Raw genomic sequence first — 14,027 nt, 5'->3', positions numbered from 1 at the left:
AGTTGCCCCTTTGTTCCCGAGTCCTGCCTTTGGATCCTACCTCTGGCTACCACACAGCGCTACCTTCTGTTATGCAGCAAGGTACTATAGATGTGCAAAGATTAGCAGCTAGCTGTGAAATGAAGTAAATTCTCTGTTGTCCAATCGTCCAGAAGCATCTTCACAGCATCTTCTTCCTCTTTTTACTCTTGTTGCTCTCCCCCCAAACACATCTGGTCAATAAGCAAACTGAATATTCTCACATGGCTTTTAGTGATGCATTTTGGTTCACTTACAGTTCATTTGGATTTTTCTATATGTGAAAGCAAACCAATCCTCAGGGAAAAGCTACAAGTTTAGAAACTCATCAACTGATCTTTTTGTTCCGTAGTATTCACAAAGTCACAGTGATCTTTCGAAAGTTTCAAACCTTCAAATGAAATGCTTTGATTTTTTAAAGTTGGGTCATTATGAATACACATAATAATACAATGATTAAAATGCATATATATATATATATATATATATATATATATATATATATATATATATATATATATATATATATATATTATACACATGCTGTAAAGATAGGCTGGAGGCAGCATTTGTGTGTTCAAATTGTTTTATCTGCCTGTCATTGGTTTGAATGCAGTGGCCACAGATAAGAAGAGAGGTGTATTTTCAAAGGAAAAAACTGCAGTGGAGTGTGTCTTTGTGTGTTTGTCTGTTTGTGTCTGATTCTAGCCTTTAATGCTGCGCTCTGAAAACTAAAACTGACTGTGTGCGTCTTTGTTCATGTCCCACACTGACTTCCGTTTTGATCTGTGCCGTTTTCACTCTTTTGTCATGTTGAGCTGAACAACATGAAAACACACACTCTGCCTCCTGGGAGAGCTTTCTCCTCCTCAGCCCTCTACCTGTTACTTAGTCTTTTGTATTCACACACACAAACACACACATATGCACATGCACGCTAACGCCACTGCCACGCTTACCGTTTTTTAATCTGTTGCCTTTTCATACACACTCTAACACACATACACAGTGCTTACCTTTCCAATACACTGGACTTATTTCAACACGACTCAGATTTTTCCCTTCCCTTCATACTGCTGCATTGCTTCTGCTATTGAGTGGATGTGGGAGAGGGTAGAAGCTATGAATGTCAGCGTGTGTGTCTGGGGGATATTTCACATTGCCTTTTATTTCGAATCAAAAGAGAGCTGGGGGAGTGAAGCAACACTTTTCTTTCATGAGAGAGACAGAGTGTTTTCCGAACTCCCACCGAGGCAGACAAGAAAAAAAGAAAAAGAGATGAGGAGAGAGATAGGAAATGAGCAAAGGAGAAACGGAGGTAGAAAGAGACGTAGAGCGAGTGGGAGGGAGACAAAAAGTGGAGTATGATGAGAAAAGGGAAAGAGAGATGGAGAGGCGAGAAAGTTTAAGAAGTGGAGAGAAATTTGTAAAAGATGGATAAAAGGAACTTGAAGAAGAAGGAGAGGTATTAAAAGCACGAGGAAGAGAAAATATTTTTTTTTATAGATCACTGGATTGCAGATGATACCAGAAAGAAATTGGTAATTGAAATGGAAATAGAAATTTCTGACAGTATGTGATCCATGCTTACAGCGTCCACAGGGGCAGAAAACACATTTAAGTGAGGGGGCACAGGGTGGACAGAGAGAAATGACACAAAGTGTAAAAGATTGGATAGCAAAGAAGACAGCAGAGCGTAAAAGATGAAGGAAAAGAAGGAGGGGAGACGACTATGGCAGCATAGTGAAAAATTAGGGAGATGGATGAGAATAACACGGACGAGGAGCTATAGGGGGAAAAAACGGAGAGGCATCTATGAGAGAGTGGGATAGAGCGGTGAAAGAGGGAGTGAAGGAAATCAGATGGATTCTGGGCAGTCATTGTTGTGCTTTTCCTGCGTAGGCGTCGGGTGTTACAGTGTCTTGACAATACCCCGGAGCTATTGGGAAGAGGAAAAGAAGGAATACAACAACTAAACAGGGACGAATTGATTCCCAAACTCTCCAGATATCTCCTGACTAAGTTTGTGCTGCTGCTCATTTTTCCATCCTGCCATTATCCATCCCCCCATATGCTCCTTTGCAGCTTTGAATTGGGTTCCCTGAATATCTGTGGATTGCTCACAGAGGCAGGAGGTAGGCCTGAGGTTTTGACCGAGTCGGAAAACTTTCTGTTTCCATTGAGGGAGAAACTCAAAAGATCTGAGTCAGGTGTGATCTCTGAAGCACTGTGCTGTTTCTTCAGGGTAGGTGGAGCACAGTATGCCCATCACAAAGCGCATAAGCTGCATCTTTATCATGATTGAGCATCTTCGCCTCCTTCACCAATGAGGTTTTCATAGTACGTGTAACCTCAGGCTAACCTTTCTCTAAACTCCACATTTAACCTCGGGATAAGTCATACTTGACATTTTAAAGGCGGGTTACCGCTGCTTTTTACCCAAGCTGTGTAAAAAGGTTCACACTACCTTTGTGGTGTCAACTCCAGATCTACAGCACTAAGATACTGCATCAGCAGGGGTCGTACTATTCAGCTGAGTACTGAATCCCCAGGGTTAGCCCGGGGTTTTAAATGAAACCATGACACCTTATATGTTAAACCCAGTGGGTTAGAGTCAAGGATTAAAGAATTTTAGATTAAAAACAGGATTTTGTTTGGACTTTGCTGATTGGCCTTTTTCACAGAGGATCTTCAGGTATATCTAATAAAACTAGTGAATCTCCTGCACCCAAGTTTGTCCTGTAACACGACCCTTTCAACCCAGTTTTACCACCTATTTTCTTTTCTTACTGTTACATGTTAAAATTCTTTGTGGAAAAGTATCAATGAACTTAGATTTATAGTCTCTTGTCCCAGTCTTGCCAATGCTACTTCGCTGCGTGCACCACTTTGCCCCTCCACCGAGCACATGCATGGTGACCTTGAGGAAACAAACTAAAGGAGAAACCAGCACAACGGCAAATTACTGCAGTGCTGTAACCACACTGCATTGAAATTAAATAAAGGTCACACACCTTCTAACTACATAGAAAAAATGTCTAATTTCTTTCTTTTTTAATCAAATTTTTGGGGTTGACAAACAAATCTTTGCACATCTATAACAGTGCCTGCCAAGCCAAAGGAAGGGGAAACATTCACAGGTCAATTTCAGGTTTAGGCAAGATTGTTTAGCTGTCTGCCATCATCATTTACAGTGGCCCTCAGAGGTCAAATCCATTTCAATTCAAGAAAACACCAGCAAACAGAAAAAAGCTGCAAAAACGCACAAAACAAAATAAAAGTAGAATAAAAGATAACCAAACTGTCTTTGGGGAGCCAATAATGTGACGGAACAGCTGCAAAAGTAATAAGCTAACAGTAAACGGCTAATAGCAACCAAATATGTATCTGTAGTATTACATGAATTGTGATACTTTGTATCTTTTTCTCTCTCACACCACAGATGATCCATCTGTGCTTTTGCAGCGTTTATCTGTTTGCTGGTGACTCATTAACGGAGCCTTCTGAATAAATTTGTGTTTTAAGAGAAGCGCCCCACATTTTTACCAACTAGCATTAGCATTTAAAATGCTACACTCTGATTCATACCTCTCAAAACTATTTCCCATCAGCCTTCTGCAGATATCAAAGACCTTCTAATTTGAGCTTTAACAAACTTTTCTGTGAACTTTTGTAAAATGAGTTTAAAGTGGGAATAGAAAATTTTTCACCTTACTAGCAAATGGGTAAGCTTCTTTGTACCTGCCATCCACTCAGATGTCTGTCTGGGGAATCCAATACATTTAAGCTTTAAATTCAAACTGCATGCTCCACAGACTGAATTGTGTGTGTCTGTTGTTCTATTTATTTATTTATTGAATTACATTATTTCTTTTACCCTTTATAGTATTAAATGGTGCTCTTAAAAAAGACTACCATCTGAGCATGAAGAGATGCAGGTTGTGGTGATAAAAAGTAGAAAAAAACAGATGCATTGCCACTAACTGAAGTAATTGAATGCTTTTTTAAAGCTTTTACTTCTCTAATCACTTTTCCCAAGGTGACATATATAGCAAGGAAATTATAGTTCTTACCTTTACTTGTACAAAACTCAGCTGAAGCTCTGTTTTTCTATTCATAAAAAATGTAATATTTCTTGCCGCGAGCATTCATTTCTTTGAAAAACATGCTAAGCTTACAGTGCTGACAGGGATGTGCAACAGTCATTAACCCTGAAAACAGGAAAAAGACCTCAGCGGTACAAAGACAAGTTCCCAGTACACCTTAAAGGCAGAGATAACAGCTGACTAAAAGAGCGGATATCTGATCCTCCTTACAAAGTGAAAGAAAAGACTCAGAAGCGATAAAGACAGATGCACATTATGCAGATTTAGTAAGATATACTACACCTCGGAGAGCTGGGACATGCAAAGAGAAGATGACAAAAAGAGAGAAATTGGCATGGCTGCAGACTAAAAAAATTTGTGAAAAGATAAAATGGGAAGAGATGGCTTAAGTAGAAATTTAATCTCTTGGTTATGGGGAAGCAGTTTGTATGTTAGATAGAGGAAATCTGAGAAACAGAAGAGGAGGGTAGGTGATGCAGTAGGCAGAGGAGAGATTAGTTTTGGGTGCGATAAAGAAGATATGCATGTTACACGGAGAAATTCAATCCAGTAGGCAGAGATGGAAACCAGAGCACACACTAAGAACAAATAGGCAATGTTTAAGCTTGTGAAGAATAATCTAAATATATATGGAAGTTTTAGCTTTTTGTAGGAAGTGGAGAAGGTTTAGAGAGAAAAAGAAATGGGATGAGGAGTGAGTGACTAAGAAAGAATGGGTTGCAGCAAGACTGAAGTTCAGGCTATGAGACTAATTTAGTTTGAATTAGAAAAGAGAGAGAATAAAGAAAGGGAGAATGAAGAGGGAGGGAATTAGTTTGGGGAATGAAATGAAGAGTTGAGCATTTAATGCAGAAGAAGAGTGCATGAAATTAATGTGTGTGAGACAAACTGGAAAATTTAGAGGATATATAGAACAGATATGAACTAAAGCAAATAATGAATATGGAACACCTCAAGCAGGAGAAAGAAAATTTGAGAAGTGAAGTTGCAGTTTTTTGTAGCAGTAACCTTTAGAGCAGGCGTGCATGGTGCACATCTATCCTGCTGTATCATTGAAAGGAAATCAGTAATTCTCCTTAAATCACTTTGACAGAGCGCTTCATACAAAGAGAAAGAATCTGTAATGTTGCACATTTTGAGGCTCAAGAACATTAACAATGTGCATTAATTATCTTTGCTCATAGTGACCACTCTACTTATTTGGTTTCTTGGTTTTAATCACACCGTTAATTGACACTTACTTATCTTACTTAACTTAATTAACCACTTTTATACACCGGTATAAATGCTGTTCCAATACTAGAATTTCAAATGAAATAGTAAACTACTCATTACATTATAAAAATATTTTAAAGCTGTATTTTGTTTTAAACATGAAAGTGAAAACAATATAAACATTTACATCAATGATGGCACTGCTTTAGTTTTCTGATTTAGTGTAAGGTCGTCTGCCTTTGTTTCTCTCTAGTTAAACATATTTCTCAGCTTCAAATTCAATATCAGTTTTAGACACCAAGATGGACCTTTGTTGCTGTTTATGTGAACAGTTTGAACAGTTTCTATCCTCTAGGAAATACATTTCAAACTGAAGGATGGCAAGAGCACTAAAAACAGCTGTATGACTGGCCTCCTGAACAGCTGGCGTTCTACTGTCCTATATACCTGCTTACTGTATCACATATGCTGGGGGAGAAAGAGCAAAAAGAGGGTTTGGTGAAGAAGACCTAATCTAACCAGAATGCAAACTGAATTAACAATAGAGCTCACAAAAACAGTACACAAATTAAAATTTGATCAAAAGTCTGGTGTGAATTTTAAACCAACAATCTGTGGATTATTTTCTGAGGGGAACATTTAAGTAAAGCAGAAAAGATATTCACCTAACTCACTATACTCCCAAAGACAGAAGAGACTCAAAGTTAGCACAGACAACTAAAAAGCAATCCAAATGAAAACTAAATTAGTTTTAAAAAGATAAGACGCGACGTCAGACCTGACAAGGAAAACGAATTAAGCGTCAAAGACGAGGAGCTTTAACGATAAGACAAAGACAATATTTGAGGAAAAAACTGATGAGAGGTTGTAAAAGGTGGAATTAAGATCATTTACCACAACGGGGAACAAAAAAGGCGTGGTGGTGAGTATTCTATAGAAAGATGGAGTTAAGAGAAAGAATAAAAGATAAAGAGGAGTTTAAAAAAGTTTCTGGAGAGGGTTAAACTGGGAGAGTATGTGGGAGAAGATAGATTTGAGTTTTGTGGGGAAGATAAAACCAGGCCGGATGGGTGAGAGTGCAGGAGAGGGAGATAATGGCATAAGATAGATTATTCAGAGAGTCACATGTGTTTTAGAGGTCATTAATAGAATAAAAGTGTAAGTGTGTGTGTGTGTGTGTGTGTGTGTGTGTGTGTGTGTGTGTGTGTGTGTGTGTGTGTGTGTGTGTGTGTGTAAGTCAGAGGTAACAAAGAATAAAGTGTTTGCCAGAGCAATAAGACAAGTTGGTTTCAGGAAAGAGCACAGATAGCACGGGAGGAAATAAAGGAAATAGAAACATATAAATACATAACATAATAGAGTAGGTGTAATGGAAATATGTGCATTAAATGGGGAAAAAAAACACACTGCAGGGGATGTGATATGTGGAATCGACTAGGCTAAATGCATTAAACAGTGTGAGAGGAAGGAAAAAGGAGGCTAAATTAGTTTTAGGAAGATAAGTTGGGGAGCAGGAGGTAAGAGGAGGAAGTTCACATATCTTGGTTCCTCTCTGGTTTTATACATGTATATAAATAGTTGGGATTTCTTCATGTACCCATAAATGCATGGTTGACAGCTGTAATTCAAAATCATGTTTGGTGATTCGGGCGTTTGCTTACTCTGTAAAGCGAGTGTGTATAGCGCTGGTATTTTTAGGATCCTCTGAGTTTGTTGCCTGATCTGTTTGTACCGTCAGTTTCTTTACATCACAGACCTTCACTTCAGTGGTCCATGCAAAAGTCTAGAAGCAATTATGTGGTTTAATGAATCAGTCTCACCATTAGGTACACTGAACATTTTCTACTTCACTACATGAAACTGATTTAGGTTAAAGCTAAATTTAATCTTGTATAAATCTTATATTTTTGCAGGTTCTTTACCTCACAAAATAAAGTGCCTAAAACAATTTCAAATATAGCTGCAGCTATAACATTTACTTTAATATACAAATAGTTGTTATGGCATATTAAAAATTGTGATAATTTGTCCAGTTGCTTTTGAGCCCTGGAAATTGGGGTTTGTATATAGAAATGACTGTAATTCTTAAACTGTTAATACAATACCATGTTAAAACCAATGAATTCATGTTGAAAGTCTGCAGTTCACAATTTGATTGTTTCATTTAACACCTAGTGCAGCTATAAAAAAGAGGAAAATAAACATAATTGTTCAAGTTCTACTTTACAGTACTACATTTATTTATGTTCGGAAATATATAACTTTGTGAAATATGACTTATTTGGGCAGCACGGTGGTTAGCACTGTTGCCTCACAGCAAGAAGGTCCTGAGTTCAATTCCACGATCAGGCCGGGGTCTTTCTGTGTGGAGTTTGCACGTTTTCCTCGTGTGGCTTCTTTTCGGATACTCTGGCTTCCTCCCACAGTCCAAAGACATGCAGTTAGTGGGGACAGGTCAATTGAAAAATTCTGAATTGCCCGTGTGAATGGTTGTCTGTGTCTGTGTGTTAGCCCTGTGACAGACTAGCGACCTGTCCAGGGTGTACCCTGCCTCTAACCCTAAGACAGCTGGGATAGGCTCCAGCCCCCCTGTTACCCTGAAAAGGATAAGCAGAAAAGAATGGATGGATGGATTTGAATACATTAATTATCTATTTGTTTTTTAGTAATTACTCTCTCAGCTTTAGCTTTCTGAAAGTGTTTTAAAAGTGGATCATAGAAATAAGGACTAAAAAAACTGATGTTACACAAAGCAGTCAAAATCACTCTATGCATCCCTAATAACTACTACATTAATTCATAAAATAACTCATCTGTGCGGCAGTCATAACAAAAGTTACAGTTTCTGTTTACACAGTGATATTTTGATGGTTATTTAAACTCATTCAGATGAGGACGGGAGGGTGCAGAGTCGTAGAAATTATGTATGGCGCAATAAAATGGAGGAATAGAAAATGAAAAAGAGGGCGAACAGAAGAATAAGCAAGAAAAAGCCTAGAGGCTGAAGAGAGAAGGTTAAAGAGAATCAAAAATCAATGTGGGAAGTGATTGTTATCAATGTCCGTCATCTGATCTAATGAAAAAGGAAGAAACAGAGGGGCAAGAGAGAGTTGTGACAGAGATGGCAGCAGATGAAAGTTGAAATGGGAACACTGAAAAAGACCGAACACGTGAAGGAAAAAGGGGAGCAAACAAAAGAGGACAAATGCTCAAGAGTTAAAATTTTCTTTAAAAAAAAAGCTTTGAAAGGGAATACATGTGTATGGGAGGGAAATACAGCTCACAAGAAACAGAAATAAGTCAATACCAAGTAAATTAATAAACAATATAGGGCAGAGGAAGAGAAATACAAAAGCATGAAGAAAAAAAGTGCCTGAACAAAGGAAAAAAGAGAAATTTAGAGACTGAAGAGGAGGAGAGAAAATATGGGAGAGGGAGGAAGTATAAAAAGTGCAAATCGAAGTTGTTAAGTAAGGAACAAACAAAATGTTTTCACAAATCAAACCAAATGTGTTGAATGGCTGTTTTTTGAAGGGCTGAGGACGAAATCCAGCCCAAAAATCAGTGTGTGTGGAGTTAAGTTCAAGAAATAAGCGCAGAAGACTGATTTTCATCTCAGCTTGAGGCTAACGGCTCGAGGCTACATTAGAAGTGCAGCTGGTGGAGTTGAATTCTGGGTAATATAGGGACCAATTTTTCTTTCCTTTTCCCAAGAAGCGGACGATATCTCCCTCATCTATTGTGAGCCTGCAGTGTTAAATTGGTGGAGCACTCTTCTCAGCAGAGGCACACGCGGCAGCGATATCACACAAACAAATCTTGAGCTGCATGAAATGCGGTGAATAATCGAACAAATAAGATGTTATGATAAAGGCGTTCCTTTAGATGACACATCTCGGAAGAATGATGGACTATCAGCGGGCTGAAGTCACCTGATGATGTCATCCTGATTCCCATCCAAGCTTTGATTTCCAGTTTAAGGTCTCAGCAGCGTCTATTGACAGCCATTGACTTACTTATTGATTTTTATTTAAGCTGTAGCTTTAACCTACACCCTTTCTTTTTGCCATATGAGTTGTTTTTTTTAAAAAATGGTTTAATTTCTTGTGATATAAATGAAACTAATAAAGAAAAAGATTTTAGAATTTCTTCTTTCAGACCCCACAAATAAGGGTGGGAACTGAAAAATAATACGCTTGGTAATATAGGCTGGAGCCCGTACTTCCATCAGTGAGTCCTGGCTTGCCTATTAGGTTTGGCCCCTTTTATCAAGTTTAAAACTGTAATAATAGTCTTTCAGTTTTGTGTCTCTGTGCAGTGTAAAGCTTTCTATATGTGGTGTTGTTTGCTTTTTTTTCTCATGGCAGCTACATGACCTTTTGTCAGTTTATTCCAAGTAAACACATCATGATAAAATCCATTACTTCTTATACATGAAAAAGTTTTTTTTCTAAGAATCCATCACTATTGAGTTATTATTTAAAATACAGCTTGTAAGATAATTCATAAAGAGTATCAGCTTAATGGAAGCTATTGCTGTTTAATGTCAGATTCATGTAAAACATCACAAATTGGATCATATATTTTACTAAATGAGGAATTTTTCCTGTGGGTTGTACACTATAGGTAAATAAACACCAAAAATAAAGGAGCACAAGCAAGACCTATAGAGGTGATACAAGAGGAAGAAGAAGGGGGAGACAACTGGGAGCATGCTGGCCTCGAGGGATGCACCATGTGTTGAGGTGGAGGAGGAGGGTTATGGGGTGGGCGATTGGGCGGAGCGAACTAAGATGCCGGCGGTGGTTGAAGAATACTGGCTTTGATGAATAAAACATCTGAATGAATGAAGGGGTGGTGTGAATGCATTAAGCCTGGCATAGAGGGGGGAGAGGAAAAAAAGAAGATGGTATAAGATGAAGGGAGGAAGGAGAAAGGAAGAGCAAAGCGTGGGGTGTTTTATATATAGAGATATAAGGTGGAAGTTAGAAAAAGGAAGGAAGAAACAAAGGGTGAGGAGAGGATGCAGGGAGGGGAGGAAACAACCAGGTGATTGAAAATAGTGCTCGATCTCAAACAACAAAGGGAGCGTGGAAGCTCAGACTGAAGTTTTCAGACTTGAATATTTTTTTCTCTGAATTGTTTTGAGCTGGTTTGTTTGTGAGTAAATGGCAGAAATGGACTTTTAAAAAATACAATAAGATATAAAAAAGTGTGTCTATTTAGAAGATAAAATAGAAAAATGGGCCTAACTATCAAAAGTGAAATTACACATTGTGCAAAAGGATCCTATTAAAACCCGTCCCTGTGATTCTAACTTCTAAAACATGAAGATTTGCTGCGTTTCTCTGATTCATTTCATTGTACATGTAATTTTCAAGCTTTCACTTTGACCTCTGTTTTCTTGTCATGTTATTAATTCAAAAAAGAAGAAGAAAGAGTTGCATCCCTGCTCGGTGCAGCTGCAGCGGGTTGGCGTGTATTACCTTCTTAAAATGTAAATAACAAAGCAGGAAATGCACTTGTTACTTTTTAGTAGTGGGATATTTTCATGATGCAGAGTTTTGTCTGTGTGTGATTCTTTGTTTGGCTGGGTGTATGTATTAAGGTAGCAGTGTCTTATTTGTGTGGGCGTGTGCATTTCCATTCTTGTCTGCTCATTAAAAACCATCTGTCCATGTTCGCAAAGTGTTTGTGGGGAATTTTAAGTGCTATCTTGCTATCGGACACCCACGTTTTTAGCAATCGCTTGACCTTTCTGTCTTTGTGTGAGTTAAATCGCAGAGCCAAATGAGGAATTACAAACTCTCTGTCCTGCCTTCTGTGTGTGTGTGTGTGCGTGCGTGGTCAAAAGACCATTGTTGAGTCAGTCTGAGATCACATCTGCTCTGCTTTACTTCTTGTAATTCCAGTGTGTGTGTATGTGTGTGTTACTTTTGGTACTGTAAAAATGTGTCCAAAGGTTGTTTTTATTTTCTCGTCAGTCTTCCGTCACTTTTACTTTCAGTTAGTCAGCTTGGTGTGCATAACGAATCAGCATGTGCCTGTGTTGTGTGTGTGTGTGTGTGTGTGTGTGTGTGTGTGTGTGTGTGTGTGTGTGTGTGTTTGCAGGTGTCTATAAGTCTCACTGCCTGCATAATTCATGAGCATTAATGTCTATTTATTTATTTTAATATTAATGAGAGGGTCTGTACGGGTGAGTGGGTGCAACACACAAAAGCAGGGAAATGGTGCTGCGTTAGTGAGTGTGTGTTGTGTTGTGTGTCTGTGGGGTGTCTCAGTTTAATTGGTTCCCTGTTGTGTGTGCTTACATTGAAGTATACGTTTCACGTGAAATCGGAGAGAGGATGAGAGAAGCTTAAACAAGGGCAGACACGTGATAATTTGAATGTCCTTGGGCTGTTGTAAAATGGGCTGGGTGTTTGACTGGGCATTTCACTCTGTGTGTGTGTGTGTGTGTGTGTGTGTGTGTGTGTGTGTGTGTGTGTGTGTGTGTGTGTGTGTGTGTGTGTGTGTGTGTGTGTCCATCCTCAGGCTGATTTGATAGTGTGTGAGAGAGTATGTTTGTCAGCCAAAACCAGCAGATATCGGCTGCCTGGTGGCACATGGGGGAAGGTGTTGTGGGAAAACGGGTTGGATGAAATGAAAAAGATGTTAAAATGACTGATAGGGAAGTTATCGTTTGGATTTGAAGTCAAGGCGAAAAAGTGCATGCAGTGGAGGACAGGTGGATGCTGGAGAGGCGGAGGAAAGGACTAATGGCAGGGGAGAGGTGACATATTTAGCAAATTATATCACTAATTCTTTTGCGAGCTTAAAATGCTTAATCACTGTTCCTTTGTTATAGAGTTTGTCATTCAGTTTATGTGGTGTGCGTCACACGTAATCAGTATCAGTGTGTATCGAGTCTGACTGACTTTTACAGCTTCTCCTGTCTTTGTGTCTCTGACTGGCAGTGCATTTGTGTGTGTGGTCATGACTCACCCTCAAATTCCTGTGTGTTTGTGCGTGATGTGTGTCAGATATTATTTGTATCTGCTGAAAGGTGAGGATGTTTATTGACTTACACACGCATGATTTATTGTTGTTGTGTTTTTAGTTGTGTGTGTGCGATAATGCTAAGATGTGAGCAGTGCAAACATAGTGCCAACAGAGACAGTTACACGATAAAACCCGACAGCCTCGAGGGCAGGAGCAATGATCCATGTGTGTTTGCACGTTTGTGTGTGTGTGTGTCCGTGTGTGCGTGTGACACAGAGAAAAAGAGAATCGAAGAAAGGAAATGAAATTGAGTGTGTGTGTTTATGTGTTAAAAATAATGAATTGAATTTATTATTTATATGTTTGGTTATGCGTTTTGTTTATTTGGTATCTTCCTGGGGTTGTCTGTGTGTGTGTGTGTGTGTGTGTGTGTGTGTGTGTGTGTGTGTGTGTGTGTGTGTGTGTGTGTGTGTGTGTGTGTGTGTGTGTGTGTGTGTGTGTTTGAAGCCATCCCCAGGTTCTAAAGTTGGTCCTCAAGGAGCCATCTATCTTAAGGCTAGTTTCAAACCCTGTCTGCTCTGGTGATGTGGAGGCCACTGGGTGTGGGTGTTTTTTGCGTGTAGCTGCTAAATGTCAGACAATGTGTGTGTCCAAATATGCTCCAGGAAAGGTGAAAACCATGAAAGAGAGAGCGTATTCCTTCATACCTTTTTATGTGGTTGACTGAATATGTGCCTCTGTGTGTGTGTGTGTGTATGTGTGTGTGCTGTGTGGGTGTTTATGCCTCTTGAGACACTCTAGACTGGAGCTTCTTTGACTGGCAGCCAAATCTGTTTATTCTCGTGTGTAGATTTGCTCATGTTGTTTTTGTTATTCAGAAAATCCCCCCTGCCCTCCTCAACCCCCTTTTCTATCATAAATTCCAAATGTTATACAGAGTCTTATTGTTGACAGGTGAAATCTTGCAGCTGTAATTTTGTTGTTTTTAAAAAAAAAAATACATGCAGTTTGTGTTTGTTTGAGTGATGGTAAATGTTAGTTCCTGCGCAACAGTTACTCTTACTACTGCTTCTCAGGAATCAGCACCCTGCCGTTCCCATCGGCTAATCAGGGAATGATTTACATCGAAAGCGCTTGATGAATGTGGTTGAATGCTGGATAGGAAAGGAAATCTGCCACTGCCACTTACACTTTTAACATGGGAAAAAGACCTGTTGCTTTACAGGAAAGGTAATTTTCATGAGCTTCATTGTACCACCTGTAGAGAGACATTTCTCAGGCGACATATATATAAGTCCTGTGCCGAGGGTAATGAACCTGCACAAACCAGCAGCGGTGAGCGTGAAAGCTACGTTTCTCTGATTCATTTCACTGTCAATTGTTGGATTCTCCCAATTCTTTGAATCTTTGGGCTGAAGGAAGGACAATACTCGGTGTATAAATGCTCAATCAACAATCATTTATTTCCATACAATTCAACAATAAGAGCATTACAACGTCCGGACGGGAGAGATGCTACCAGAGGGTCAGGCACATGTCTCAAAATGGTGACGGGTTGCTCAGCTTTTTATAGTCTCTAGTGGCCCCCAGCTAGTCGTAAAAGCCAAAACATCACATTTTTTCTCTGTTACAGCGCCTAAGTTATGACCTCGGCAGTTGTTTCTCTGCTTTCTGTAAGGTGGGGGTGTGGAATGTGGTCTATCTATC

The 14,027-nt window shown here is 39.2% G+C and overlaps 1 protein-coding gene across 2 annotated transcripts in view; it reads left to right on the top strand.

Moving 5' to 3' along the window:
• The window catches only part of celsr3 (cadherin, EGF LAG seven-pass G-type receptor 3), a 128,308-nt gene that overhangs the window by 30,425 nt on the left and 83,856 nt on the right, over positions 1-14,027 (top strand). The gene's annotated exons all lie outside the window — the stretch shown is intronic.

Source organism: Rhamphochromis longiceps, linkage group LG20, assembly GCF_057381845.1.
Source record: "Rhamphochromis longiceps isolate RC_006_pf linkage group LG20, R_longiceps_female_GT1.1, whole genome shotgun sequence".
NCBI classification, from domain to species: Eukaryota; Metazoa; Chordata; class Actinopteri; order Cichliformes; family Cichlidae; genus Rhamphochromis; species Rhamphochromis longiceps.
The sequence above is the reverse complement of the archived record's forward strand: the minus strand, read 5'-3'. Positions and strand labels throughout refer to the sequence as shown.